General features: G+C 37.7%; 1 protein-coding gene across 5 annotated transcripts in view; it reads right to left on the bottom strand.

The window, feature by feature from the left end:
* Positions 1 to 16,010, bottom strand: part of FRMD5 (FERM domain containing 5) — a 286,582-nt gene that overhangs the window by 255,061 nt on the left and 15,511 nt on the right. The window lies entirely within an intron of this gene.

Here is a 16,010-nt window from a genome sequence, read left to right on the forward strand (position 1 = left end):
GGTGAAGGAAAGAGACATGCAAGTCCAGGAACTACATAGAGTCCAAACAAGATAAATGCAAAGAGGCCCACTCCAAGACACATCATAATTAAAATGCCAGAGGTTAAAGACAAAGAGAGAGTTCTTAAAAGCAGCAAGAAAAAAAAAGTTATCTACGGTGGAGTTCCCATTAGACTGTCAGCTGATTTCTTGAAAGAAACTTTGCAGACTAGAAGAGATTGGCAAAAAAATATTCAAAGTCATGAAAAGCAGGGACCTACAGCTAAGACTGCTCTGCAAAGATACCATTTAGGTGTCTTTGGGCTGATAAAGAGGTTCCCAGACAAGGTTAAGCTAAAGGAGTTCATCATCACTAAGCCATTATTACATGAAATGTTAAAGGGACTTATTTAAGAAAAAGAAGATCAAAACTATGAACAACAAAATGGCAACAAATTCACAACTATCAAAAACTGAATCTAAGAAACAAACTAAGCAAACAAGACAATCAGAGACAGAATCATAAATACAGAGAACGTTTTGATGGTTGCCATGTGGAGGAATGGGTGAAGAAGTGAGGAGATTAAGAAGCACAAATAGGTAGATACAAAATAGCCATGGGGATGTAAAGTACAGTATAGGAAATGGAGTAGCCAAAGAATTTATATGAAAGACCCATGGACATGAACAATGGTGTGGGATTGCCTTAGGGAGTCAGGGGTGCTGGGTATAGGGGTCAAAGTGGGAAAAATTGGGACAACTATAATTGCATAATCAATAAAATAATTTTATAATACTCTTATATACAATTAATTTTTTAGAAAAAGTCAACCTATACCTATATTGCCCTAGATGATAATGTTTCAATTGATATAGCCTAATCATGTTGTTATGTTTAAAAAACACACAAATCATTAAAATCTACAGTACTCATAGCTTGGTGATGAGATATATTCCTACAACAAAGCATTTTTAAGAGCCCAGAAAGATGCCCTGTATTACTAAGCAGAAGGACCAGGTATTCTCAAGGTATGTTAGTACATACTTTTTGTGTAACACATCTAAATACAAAATATACTGTTATCACAAAATGTTGGCAATTTTATATAATTTAATGTAGATATTTCTGAAAAATATGAAGACATAAAAATCCTACCATTAAATAAGTCTCATAAGTGACATTTTAGAAAAGTCATTCTATTTTCAGCCAAATCATTGATTAAGCCATTCAAATTGCCCAATTTTACTGGTTATTAATTTCTTTGGTCTACTTAGTATTCAACACTACAAGCATTTGGTTATAATTGCCAAGCTGTGTTTAGGGACCCAGCATTTTAGTTTTTGTTTTTAATATACCATGGCACATATAATAATTCATGCTGAGAATGCTGTCCCTGTAGTATTTTTAGAAAATTCAGATTTGTCTGGGCCAAGATATGATTTTCCTCTAGATATGAATGAAGTACATGTCAACCTTTGAATTCCCAATGAGCAACTCAACTGATGGCCCTAGAACATCATTACTGAAGAGAGTACTCCTTAAATGGCTATCTGCTGGCTCTTTAAAAGAGATTCTTTTAATTTACTTATTTTTAGAGAGGGGAAGGGAGGGAGAAAGCAAGGGAGATAAACGCCAATTGGCTTCCTCCCACACACCCTCAACCGGAGACGGGCCCACAACCCAGGAAAGTGCCCCCACCAGGAATCAATCCAGCCACCTTTAGGTCTTAGGTAGGATGCCCAACCCACTGAACCACACCAGCAAAGGCTCTCTGCTGGCTTTTTAACACAGTATCCCTAAAAATTATTATTTTTTTTTTAGATTTTATTTATTTATCTTCAGAGAGGAAGGGAAGGAAAGAAGGAGAGAAATACCAATGTGTGGTTGCCTCTCATGAATCCCCTGCTGGGAACTGGCCTACAACCCAGGCATGTGCCCTGACTGGGAATCGAACCATGATCATGTGGTTCGCAGGCCTACGCTCAATCCATTGAGCCACACCAGCCAGGCCCTAAAAGTTATTTTTATTTAACCATACAAACAGTATGTTTTCTAAAATAAAAGTGTAATATAATCCAGCAGTAATTCTAAATAAATTACAAACATACTGGTATTTCTATTTCCTTTAATTTAGAATTAAATTCAGTGACTTTTTAAAAACTAGCCTCTAATATTTAAAAACGAGATATGCTTTTTTAAAACTATTACTCTAAATAATGATGGCAAGTGTAACAAGAAGCATAAATAAATCTCCTAAGAATGAAACAGTTTTTTATGCTAGTATGACTGTTCTCCCAAATACCCATTCATCTCAGTAATATTCAAAATATACACGTTTAGGAAGCATTTAAAATCTCGCTCCTGGAATATGTCATCAGTTTGGCTCAAATAACTCGTATAAAAATTAAGCATACATATATACATACATAAAATATACATGTTTTTTCATTAACTTGAATAAAAAGAAGTTGATAAGATAGTGTCCACTCAAAATGACCTTGAAAACCCTCAGGTAAAAAAAAGAGTCCCTCTCTTAACCAGGATGAAAAGGAAATAACACTAAAATTGACAACTTCATCAGCTTTAGATATCAAAAAGAGAAGATACTTCCATGTTACTAACAAAGAAGAAAGAGTTGTTTCCAGTATCTATAGTTTCTGAAGACTGACAAATACCTTTAACTCCATTTAGACAGAGGAGCCAATCAGCAAATGAAATCTCTTGTCAGTATCAGAGGAGTTGAAATTCACATCCACAAAGCATATCTTGATAAGATACCATGAACTCTATCATAGACCAAAAAAATGGGCTTGACCAAGTTAAAGGCCTATTTGGTGTCAAACACACATACACAAAGCAGAGAGGCCGGAGAAAAGGCAACAGTGTAAGAAACTGAACCACGAGGAAGGGAAATTCAATGCCAAGTAAGAAAACCTACACTCGGCTTGTAAACTTAATTCTTTAGCCAGACTTGTTAAGCTAAATATCTATACAAAATTAAAGCCAAGTCATCTTTTCCTTAGGAGAAAATGAACAAAGTCATCTCTTCTAATGGACAGGAAGGAGGAAGGGGCATCTGTTTGAATGAGGAAGAGGACTAAGGACAGGGCAAAATTCCCCTTAAAACTAGAGACATGGGAGAGAGACAAAAAAATGAAAGTAAATTGTGGCAAAATATCAAAAAAAACCTTTTTTTAAAAAACCTGTATTTCATAATTCCAAAGGTTATTAATAAAAACTATAGTTGAATAAAACTTTAAAATTTACAAAGTGTTTTCATATATTTTTTTTCATTTTTTAAATCTCCTTTTATAAGTCTGAGAAGTAGGCTGGGCAGATATTACTGTCACCTCTTCTGACATATTTTTAAAAAGCATAAAAAAGTCACATAAGTTAGGTGACTCATTCAAGGTCACATAAACAGTGTGAAGCACAGCCAAGACTTCAAGTTTTCTCAGACCAAATACAATGTTCCTTTCACTACACCATTATTAAATTAAACTTTTACTCAAATCCACCAAAAGCATTGTAATAAAATTCTTCTCAGTCTTAGCATGCACTGCTTACTCATTAGTACTGCAGCCAATCTCCAATTTTTCAATATAGAACTGCTTTCACACTCTAGTAATTTTAAGAAAAACCTCAATAAAAGAAGGATTTCAGAACTAACTCCTCCTTATAAAATGTAACTTATTGTAACCATTATGATTGAGGCTAATGGATTCAATTTTACCCCTTCAACAATGATGAGACATTGCTGGTATTTGTCAAAACTGATAACAAAATATAATGTCTGTTTCCTCATGGCAAATCCCTGCTTATTCCCTCACCTATTTCCACAATGTTGTGTCATTTATAACCTCTGACAGTTGTACCACATTTTCTACACTACTTAGAAACCAAGCACAATAATTTTAGAAGTTTTGTACCAGAAACTGGTTTCCTAAAAAAAAGATAACCCCCACGTTTTTAGTCAGTGCAGTTAACTCATGAAAGATGAGTTAGTTTCCATGTACTATTTTTCAGTACAAAAGTAACTCCTTTTCAAAATATTTAGGATTTTAATAAATCTTGATCTGACTTTTCATCATAATTTTTTCTTGAGCCAATATATACTAGAATTTTAGAGTTATGACATGATAGTACAATGTGAAGTAAAGAGCACTGGAATATGAGCCTACTCCAGACTTACTCACAGGTGGGGAACACAAGCCTGTGGGCTGAATCCAGCCCTCCACCTTGTTTTATCCGGCCTGGCACCTTGTTTCTACCCCATGGCAGGGCTGAGCTCCTTGCCCCTAGTTAAGGAGTAGTTATATTTATACAGTCCTAAAATTATATTCGGGCCCTTTGAAAGCAACCATGAAGCTGATGTGACCCCCCCCCCCAGTGAAAATGAGTTTGACACCCCTGATAGATAAACTTAAGTCAGTCAATTTACTTCTCTGGGTCTGTTTTGTACTCTTTAAAAAAAAAGCATGACGAGTTTTCAAACTTTTTTTTTAAACAGAGGTATCTTTTTTCTAATAATATGTCACAGGGAAATTCAATATTTAAAAAAACTGGGAAAAGTAGAACACTTTTGGGTAGGGAGTTCAGTTCCATACCCACTCAGCATGCTCCTCAGTCCTACAACTCCCCAGCCCAAGACAGCCCATGAAATACATCTGAAGAACACAATGTAAAAGCCAAGAATGAATTCTTTCATGTCTCTTCTAACTTCAAAAGTTTAGGATTTCATGAATTTTATGCTTCATATCATCAATCACTAGAGAAATAAAAATTAAAATTTCAACAAAATAGTACCTATCAGAATAGGTTTTACAAAAAACAACTAATAATACCAAGTGTTTGGTGGGGATGTGGAGCAACTGGAACTCTCACACATTGCTGATGGGAATGCAAAATAGTACGCCCACTCTGGAAAAGTTTGGTGGTTTCTTATAAAGGTAAACATATATACAGCCAGCAACTCCATTTCTATGTATTTACCCAAGTGAAATGAAAACCTGTGTTTAAATAAAAACTTGTATGCAAATATATTTTGCAGCTTTCTTTATAATTGCCAAAAATGTAAGTAAATCAAATGTCCATCAACTAATTACTGGATAAACAAACTGTGATATATCCATAAAATGGAATACTACTCCACAATGAAAAGGAACAAACTGTTGACACATGCACTAATGTGAATGAATTTCACTTGATCTTGCTAAAGGCAGAGAAGTGATAATGTGAATTAATCTCAAAAGCATTCTGCTTACACCGAAAACCACAGAACACTGTTAAAAAATTAAAGAGCTAAGCAAGTAGAAAGATATCTATGTTCATGAATCAGAAGACTTAATATTGGTAAAAGATGGCAATACTCCCCCAAACGGATCTAGAGATTCAATAAAATTCTTATAAAATTCACCTAGCTTTTTAATAAATATCCAAAATTATCTTGAAAAAGAACAAAGTTGGCTGACTAGTAATTCCTGATTTCAAAACTTACCACAAAGCTAAAATATCTAGACAGTATGGTACTGGCATAAAGATAGACAGACGAATGAAATATAATACATCAATGAAACAAAATTTAGAGTCCAAAAATAAACCCATACATTTATGGTCAGTTGATCTTCAACAAAAAGGACCAAGATAATTTGATGGAAAGAATAGTCTTTCCAACCAATGACGCTGGACAACTAGATGTCAACATAAAAAGTATAAATTTGGATCCAACCTCACAGCATGCACAAAAATTAACTCAAAATGGACCACAGACCTAAAGGTAAGAGATAACACTACGAAACTCTTATTAGAAAATACAGAGTGCCCTGGCTACATAAGCTGTTGGTTAGGGCATTGTCCCAATATGCCAAGGTCGCCCAGTTCAATCCCTAGTCAGGGCACATACAAGTTTCCCTCTCTAAAAATCAATAAAATATCAAACTGAAAGAAAGATTAAAGTTAAAAAAAAGAAAAGAAAAGAAAGGAGTAAATCTCCATCTTGGGTAAAGCAGTGATTTCTTAGATATAACATCAAAAGCACAAGCAATAAAAAAGGAGATTGATAAACTGAACTTTACCAAAGTTAAAACCTATTATTCTTCAAAAGATACTATTGAGGAAATGAAAAGACAACCCAAAGAATAAGAGAACATGTCTGTAAATCATCTATAGTAGTCTCCCTTATCCAGTTTCTCTCCCCATAGCTTTCAGTTACCCATGGGCAACAGTGATCTAAATATATAAATGGAAAATCCAAGAAATAAAAATTCGTAAGTTTTAAATGATATGCCATTCTGAATAGTGTGATGAAATCTCACTCCATCGCATCCTGAGCTGCCTGGGACATAAATCATCCCTTTGTCCAGCATATCTATGCTATATATACAGTATAATGTGTGAGAGGGATACTAGAGTAACATAACTTTTTTTACAGTATGTTATATTTGTTCTATTTTATTAGCTATTGCTGTTAGTCTCTTGCTGTGCCTAATTTATAAAGTAAACTTTATCATAGGTATGTACATGTAAGAAGAAACACAGTATACGTAGGGTTCAGTACTATCTGCTGTTTAAGACATCCACTGGGGAATCATGGAACATATACCCCACAGACAAGCGGGGACTACTGTATCTGATAAAGAACTTGTATCCAGAATATATAATGCTTACAACTCAATAACAAAAGACAAATCCCATTTTTAAAATGGACAAATGATTTGAATAGACATTTCTCCCCCCCAAAATACAAATGGTTAATAAGCACATGAAAAGAACATTTTTAGTCCTTAAGAAAATGCAAATCAAACCATATTAATATACTACTCCACATCCACAGAATGGCTGTAATCAAAAAGACGAACAATAGTTAGGATTAATAAGGATGTGAAGAAATTGGAGCCCTCATGCAACTACTTTGAGAAAATGTTTAGCAATTCCTCGAACATTAAACATCTTAGTTACCATATGACCCAGCAATTCTACTCCTAAGTATCTATCCAAGAGAAATGAAAACATACATCCACACAAAAACTTATATAGAGAGCAGGGGCCTGCGAACCACACGATCGTGGTTCGATTCCCAGTCAGGGCACATGCCTGGGTTGCAGACCAGTTCCCAGCAGGGGACTCACTAGACGCAACCATACATTGATATTTCTCTCCCTCTCTTCTTCCCTTCCCCTCTAAAGATAAATAAATAAAATCCTTTTTAAAAACTTATATATAAATGATCACACTATTATCTGTAATAGCCCGAACATTGAACAATGCAAATGTCCATCAACTGATAAGCAGTTAAACAAAATAGGATATATTCATACAATGGGAAATTCTTTGAGAGTAAAAACAAATGAAGTACTAATACAAGTTACTATTTGGATGAACCTCAAAGTCGTTATGCTAAGTGAAGTAAGTTACTATATATTATTGTATGCTACCATTTCTGTGGAATGTCCAGAAAAAGCAAATCTAAAAAAAAAGTAGATTACTATTTGTCTGGGCAGACTGTTGGGGAAGAAGAGACAGGAAACGGGAGTAACTGATCATGGGTTCAAGGTTTCTTACTGAGGTGATATAAATGTTCTAAAATTAGGTTATGTTGATGATTGAACAAACTCTGTAAATATACTAAAAACTGTTGAATTGTACACTTTAAAAGGATGAACTTTATTATATGTAATTTGTATCTCAAAAAAGAATTATGGTACCCTACCTGGCATAACTCAGTTGGTTGAGCATCATACCAGAAAGCAAAAGGTTACCAGTTTGACTCCTACTCAGGGCACACACCTGGGTTGAAGGCCCAATCCCTGGTTGAAGCATGTGCAAGGCAACTAATCAATGTTTCAGTCATACCTCAGTGTTTCTCTCCCACTCTTTCTCCCTCCTTCCTCTCTCTAAAAATAAATAAAATCTTTTTTTAAAAAAAAAGCATTATGCTAATTGGAAGAAGCCAGATTAAAAAAAACTACATATTTCATGATTCTATTTTATGACATTGTAGAAAAGGCAAAACTATAAGGACAGAAATCAGATTAGTAGCTGCCAGGAAGGGCAGGAGACTAACCATAAAGGGGCACAAAGGAACTTTAAGGCATGGTGAAAACAGTCTACATATGGTGATTACATAACTCCCATATATTTGTCAAAATTCAGAAAACTATATACTTATAAGAGTAAGTTTTACTCTATGTAAATTGTACCCCAATAAATCTTTTAAAGAAGTCAAGTTTACATTGTACAAGAAAAAGAAAACTACTGAAAATCTGACCAAAGAATACTGAAAACCTTTAAAATACATCAGAATTAACTCTTATGTTCCGTAACATATATGTAATATGCCTCGTATAGATGGCAATGTTACCTATGATAAGATGAAAACATAGTTATATATTGGATTGGACCAAAAGTTCAGTTTTTTTTTTCTATAAGATGATTCTAGTAGCACTTAGTTGTCTTTAACTTCATTCAAAACTATTTTGTTAGGTTGTATTGTGACAGCTGTCATTTCAGTGTGCATTTAAAAAAACTTATCAGTGAGGGGAATGTGGGTGGGAGAGGGTGTGCAGGGTGCAGGGGAAAGAGTGGGGGGAATGGGACAACTGTAATAGCATAATCAATACAATATTTTTTTAATTAAAAAATTTATTGAAATTGGTGAATTTTGGGTAGCCACTTTAATATGAAAAATGGAAGGAAGAAAGCAACATATTCAGCATATTATGCTCTATTATTTCAAGAAAAGGACCTCCAGTCAAGATGGAGGAGTAGGTAAACACGGCTTGCCTCCTTGCACAACCACAGCAAAAATTTCAACTAAACTATAAAACAACTATCACCCAGCATTGTCAAAAAATTGAGCTGTATGGAAGTCCCACAACCAAAAACTTAAAGAAGTCACATTCATCCAGACAGGTAGGAGGGTCAGAGACAAGGAAATACAGAGACACATAGAAACCAGAGATGCAGAACAGTTGGTCCCACACCCACGTATGGTGGATAAAAAGCAAGAGAGATACCTCAACAGTGAAGGATTCCCAGCCCCACACCAGACCATCAATCCCAGGGTTCCCATGCCAGGAAGATAAATCCCCACAACTCTGGCTGTAAAAACCAGTGAGGGTTGGGGTGGCAGAAGAAACTGCAGGATTCCCAGGTTTCTCATCTTAAAGGCCCCCAAACAGCCTTAGGACTTACACAGATTCACTCTTTCTGGGTTCTAGTACCAGATAAAAGCTGGGAGAGCACCAGTGTCATATGGGGAGAAATTGAAGGGTCTGGCATCAGGGCAAGTGATGGAAGATAGCTTCCTAACTGAGAAACTCCAGAGGCCAGGCAGCAGCAGTGAACCCTTTCTGAGTCCTGCCCCACACAGAGTCACAGAGTAGTAACATCAGATCAGAGACTCCATCAACCTGGTTCACACAGGTTACCCAGCTCTGGACCTAAGGCTCCGACTCATCTAACTTATCAGTGCACATTTCTACCATAGGCCATGCAACTAAGACAGGGAGTCAAAGCAGCTCTACCTAATACATAGAAACAAACACAGCAAGGCTGCCCAAGTGAGAAGACAAACAAATATGGCCCAAATGAAAGAACAGAACAAAACTTTAGAAAAAGAACTAAAAATGGAGATAAGCCATCTGTCGGATGAAGAGTTCAAAACACTGGTTATTAGGATTCTTGAGCTCACTGGGTACTTCAACAGCATAAAAATGACCCAGGCAGAAATGAAGGTTATAGTAAGTAAAATAAAATACAATTTACAGGGAACAGCACTGGCATGGATGAAGCTGAGAATCAAATCAATGACTGGGAATATAAGGAATAAAGAAACACTTAATTAGAACATCAAGAAAAAAAAAAGAATCCAAAAAACAAGGATAGACTAAGGAGCCTTTGGGACAACTTCAAATGTACCAACCATAGGGGTACCAGAAGGAGAAGAGAAAGAGCAGGAAATTGAAAAGTTCTCTGAAGGAATAATGAAAGAAAACTTCTCTTTTGAGGAACAAATATGAAAGACACAGAGATGAGGACGGGGGGGGGGATGGGAAGGAGGGGGAAGACTGGGCGGGGGGGGGGATGGGAGAAATAGATTAAAAAAAATGTACTTGAAAAGTAACTAAATAAAATTTAATATTAAAAAAAAACTTCTCTAATTTGGCAAAGGAAATAGACATACAATTCCATGAGACACTGAGAGTCCCAAACAAGATGGACCCAAAGAGGACCACACCAAGACACATCATAATTAAAAGGCCAAAGGTTAATGATAAAGAAAGAACCTTAAAAGCAGCAAGAGGAAAGCAGATAGTGTCCTACGAAGGAGTTCTCATAAGACTGTCAGCCGATTTCTCAAAAGAAACTTTGCAGGTTAGAAAGGACTGGCAAAAAGTATTCAAAATTATGAAAAGCAAGGACCTGCAACCTAAATTACTCTATCCAGCAAAACTATTATTTAGAATCAAATAGGGAAGATAAAATGCTTCTAAGACAAGCTAAAGCTAAAGGAGTTCATTATCACTAAGTCATTACTATATGAAATGTTAAAGGGACTTATTTAAGAAAAAGAAGAACTATGAACATTAAAATGGCAATAAATTCACAACTACCACAACTGAATATAAAAACAAACTAAGCAAACAAGCAGAACAGAAACAGAATCATAGATATGGAGATTATATGAAGGGTTACCAGTTGGGAGAGGGGAGGGAGAGAATGGGGAAAAGTTACAGGAATTAAGAAGTACAAATTGGAGACTTCCGCCAAGATGGAGGCACAGGTGGATGTGCCGTGCCTTCTCACACAACCAAGATTAGAGAAAACTAAATATTAGCAACAGAAAACACAGCCAGAACACAGAAAATTGAACTTTTCGGAAGTCCGTTAACAACAAATTCTTCAGCCTGACCTGTAAGGGGTGAAACCAGCGGCTGGCAGAGCAGGGTTGCACAGGAGGACTCAGCCAGACACACTCAGGCCCTCGGAATCCAGGTGCAGGGTCAGACCTAGTGAGCGACCCAGTGAGCAACCAGGCGAGCGACCGCAGGGGAGACAGCCGGGCCCTGGGCTGCGTGTGGACTGAGGTCGCGCATTTGTGCCAGGGTGGACAGGCGAGGGAGTGGGCGGTTGGACCGGGCCGGCAGGTCCCCACGGCTAGCGGCAGTGGAGGGCGCCGCCATTTCCCTGCTCTGACCCCACCTCCACATACAGCGTCATAACCCAGCGACTCTGAGCGGCCCGGCCCAGGTGAACCACCTAAGGCACTGCTCCTCCACACCCAGCTGTGAGAAGCGGCAGAGGGGGTCGCCATTTCCCTGCTCTGGCCACACCCCCACATACAGCGTCAAGACCCAGAGACCTGGGAGTCCAAGGCGCCGCTTCTTAAAGGGCCCGAACACACCAAGAATGGCGCAGGAGGATCTCAGAGCCCCAGAGCCAATAAATCTAAGCGATGAAGAAATAGCAAAACTCTCAGACGCACAGTTTAAAACATTGGTGATCAGGATCCTCACAGAACTGGTTGATTATAACGACAAATTAGACAAATATATGAAGGCGAAACTAATTGAAATGAATGGAATTGCACAGGACACCAATAGCAATGAAAAGGAAACTGGGACTCAAATCAATGGAGTGGACCAGAAGAGAGCAAATAATGGCCAAACAGAAAAGAGTCAAGAAGCAAGAATTCAAAGAAATGAGGAGAGTCTTAGGAACCTCCAGGACATCTTTAAACGCTCCAACATCCGAATTATAGGGGTACCAGAAGGGGGAAAGGCACAGCCACCAGTGGAAAACTTATTTGAACAAATAATAAAGGAGAATTTCCCCAATCTGGCAAAGGAAATAGACTTCCAGGAAATCCAGGAAGCTCAGAGAGTACCAAAGAAGTTGGACCCAAGAAGGAACACACCAAGGCATATCGTAATTACATTAGCCAAGATTAAAATGAAGGAGAGAATCCTAGAAGCAGCAAGAGCTAAGGGGACAGTCACCTACAAAGGAGTCCCCATCAGACTGTCAGCGGATTTCTCAAAAGAGACCTTACAGGCAAGAAGGGGCTGGAAAGAGGTATTCCAAGTCATGAAATCTAAAGACCTACAACCAAGATTGCTCTATCCAGCAAAACTTTCATTTAAAATGGAAGGACAGATAAGGTGCTTCTCAGATAAGATCAAATTCAAGGAGTTCATCATCACCAAGCCCTTATTATATGAAATGTTAAAGGGACTTATCTAAGAAAAAAGAAGTTAAAGAAACATGAACAGTGAAAGGACAACAAACTCACAGTTATTAACAACCACACCTAAAACGAAAGCAAACTAAAAGGACAGCTAGATCAGGAGTGGAAACATAGAAATGAAGATCTCAAGGAGGGTTAGCAACAGGGGAGTAGGAGGAGGAGAAGGGGGGAGAAGGTACAGAAAATAAGTAGCATAGACAGTAGATAGAAAATAGATGGGGGGGGCAAGAATAGCATGGGAAATATAGAATCTAAAGGACTTGAGACACATGGTCATAAACTAAAGGGGGGTGATGGTGGGGATGGGGGGTAGGGGGGAGGGGAATAAAGGGGGAATAGAACAACTGTAACAGCATAATCAATAAAAAAAATAAAAAATAAAAAAAAAGAAGTACAAATTGGTTGGTATAGAATAGACAGGCAGATGTTAAGAACAGTATAGAAAATGCAATAGCCAACGAATTTACATGCATGACCCATAGACATGAACTAAGTAGGGTGGAGGGGGTATTATTGGAGGGAATGGGGGGGTCTGGCTGAAGGGGAGGAAGAGGGAAAAATTGAGACAATTGTAATAGCATAACCAATAAAGTCTAATTTTTTTAAAAAAGAAGGGTAAAAACACAACTGAAATGCAAAAAAAGATATGTGCAGTATATGGAGAAGGTGTTGTGACTGATCGAATGTGTCAAAGGTGGTGTGTAAAGTTTCCACTTGGAGATTTCTTGCTGGATGATGCTCCACAATCTGGTAGATCATCTGAAGTTGATAGCAGTCAAATTGAGATGTTGACTGGGAACAACATTCTACCATGTGGGAGATAGACAACATACTCAAAATATCCAAATCACTCATGTTATTGGTGAAAATGAAAAATGTGTCTTTTATTTTTAAGAGAAAAAATCATACAGCCTTTTTGGCCAACCCATTACATGAGGACCAATGTAGAACCCCCTTTATAATTTGAAATCAAAGGTTTTTTTTTTTAATAGACCCCCCTTCAAAAACATGAATTAGTAAAAGTCAACATAAAATTTTAAACTATTATCTGGCCAAATCCACTAAGTTAGAGAAGAAAAGAGCATTTAAAATAGGGTCTTAAGAAACACCTAAGTCTGATCAAAGCAGGCAGAATATATTCTCTACCAACAGTGTCCAACCTGCAGCCTACAGGCTTGCATGCAGCCCGCGATGGCTCTGAATGTGGCCCAACATAAAATCATAAATGTACTTAAAACATTATGACATTTTTTTATTTCGTTAGTGTTTGTGTATTTAATGTGTGGCCTAAGACAACTCTTCTTCTTCCAGCGTGGCCCAGCAATGCCAAAAGGTTGGACAATCCTATGGGACTGTCATATACCTTAAAAAAATTAAACCTGTATTATTAACATATATTCAAGTAATCTGCATAAAGTAGGGGAAGGGCTAAAGAGAAGACTTTATCAGCATTTACTAATTACTATTCAGGGAGATAGAAAAACTGATTCTGGTAGATACATAATGACTAGAACTCTGCTACAGGACAGAGATAGCTTATAAGCTTTTACACAAACTGGAAGAATATCCCTCAATACCATGTGATTTCCCTTGCCTTTCAAAACAACTTTCTAATTTGGTTTTCCAAAGTCACTGATCCTAAAGGAAGTGCCTACAATGGAAGAAACTAGTATTTACTACCCCAATGTAATAAACTGAGGTTCTGGATTACAAAAAACCAAACAAAAAAACCTGTTATGATTTTAATAAGCATGAGCCAATCCCCCAGAATCTGATCTGTTGAATGAGTAGATAAAACTACATTTTGTGTTATACAAAACTGACAGCCAAATCATAGACTGAAACAGTGACCAAGTGAAGTCTTCCATTGACATCTGTCTTTAAAAGGAATATTTGCATTTATAAGTATATGTTATTGATTATACTATTACAGTTGCCCCATTTTTTCTCTCCTTTATTCCCCTCCTCCCTGCACCACCCTCCCACCAACATTCACCCTTCTAGTTCATGTCCATGGGTTGTAAATATAAGTTCTTTGGCTTCTCCACTTCCCATATTATTCTTAACCTCCCCCTATCTATTTTGTAGCTACCATTTATGCTTCTTATTCCCTGTGTCTTTTCCCCCATTCTCAATCCTCCCCCTCACCACTGATAAACTTCCATGTGAACTCCATTTGTGTGATTCTGTCCCTGTCCTAGTTGTTTGGTTCATTTTTGTTTTAGGTTCAGTTGCTGATAGTTGTGAGTTTTTAGTCATTTTAATGTCCATAGTTTTGATCTTCCATCTTTTTATTAGATAAGTCCCTTTAACATTTCATAAAATAAAGACTTGATAATGAACTCCTTTAACTTGACCTTATCTGGGAAGCACTTTATCTGCCCTTCCATTCTAAATGATAGTTTTGCTGGATACAATCCTGGAAGTACATCCTTGCCTTTCATAACTTCGAATACTTCTTTCCAGCCCTTTCTTGCCTGTAAGGTTTCCTTTGAGAAATTAGCTGATAGTCTTATGGGAACTTCTTTGTAGGGAAATGTCTCCTTTTCTCTTGCTGCTTTTAAGAATTCTCTCTTTATCTTTAATCATGTATAATGTAATTATGATGTGCCTTGGTGTGTACTTCCTTGGGTCCAACTGCTTTGGGACTCTCTGAGCTTCCTGGACTTCCTGGAAGTCTATTTCCTTTGCCAGTTTGGGGAAGTTCTCCTTCATTATTTTTTTCAAACAAGTTTTCAATTTCTTGCTCTTCCTCTTCTCCTTCGACACCCATATGATTCAGATGTTGGAACATTCAAAGTTTTCCTGAAGATTCCTCAGCCTCTCATTTTTTTTGGGGGAATTTTTGTTTCTTCATTCTGTTCTGCTTGAATGTTTATTTCTTTCTTCTGCTCCAAACTATTGATTTGTGTCCTGGTTTCCTTTTCACCACTATTGGTTCTGTGTATATCTTTATTTCAGTTTGAATAGCCTTAACTTTTTCTTCTATTTTGCAATCATACTCAACAATTCCTGTGAGCATCCTGATTACCAGTGTTTTGAACTCTACATCAGATAGGTTGTCTATCTCCTGGTCGCTTAGCTTTTTTTCTGGAGTTTTGATCCGTTCTTTCATTTGGGCCATATTTCTTTGTCTCGGTGCACCTGTTACATAGTAAGGGGCAGAGCCTCAGGTATTCACCAGGGCAGGGCAACCCAAGTCATTGAGTTGTGGCACTGTACATGAGGGTGGGGTCAGAGAGGGAACAATGTCACTTGCTCAGCTCTCATCCAGCTTTCAGTCATTTCTGCCACTACCCACAAGCAAATTGGGCCCTTCTGATGCTGATTCCTGGGTGGGTGGGTTTGTGGACATTCTAGGACCCTGTGCATCTCTCCAATGAACTCTCCTGTGAGACTAGGAGTTTTTCTCTATGCTGCAACCCCCATAGGTCTTTAGAGCCAGAGATTTTTAGGCTTTATTTCCCCACACTGGAACCCTAGGTTTCGCGGTCTGGCTGAGTCCCCAGTTTTTTTTTTTTTCTCCTGGTTTATCCGCACACAGATGTGCAACCTCCAGTCATGACCTTGCCCACCAGGTCCTCCAGCCACTGCCGTGCTGCACATCCTCTCTGCCTCTCCTACCAGTCTGAATGAATGTTTCTTCTTTAACTCCTTGGTGTTGGACTTCCATACAGTTCCATTTTCTGGCAGGTGTAGTTATTTTTTGTTTCTCAATTTGTTGTCCTTCTTTTGGGTGTGTGAGGAGGCAAAGTATATCTACCTATGCCTCCACCTTGGCCA

The sequence above is a fragment of the Artibeus jamaicensis genome, unplaced genomic scaffold (genome assembly GCF_021234435.1).
Source record: "Artibeus jamaicensis isolate MK-2021 breed Jamaican fruit bat unplaced genomic scaffold, CSHL_Jam_final contig_1132, whole genome shotgun sequence".
NCBI classification, from domain to species: Eukaryota; Metazoa; Chordata; class Mammalia; order Chiroptera; family Phyllostomidae; genus Artibeus; species Artibeus jamaicensis.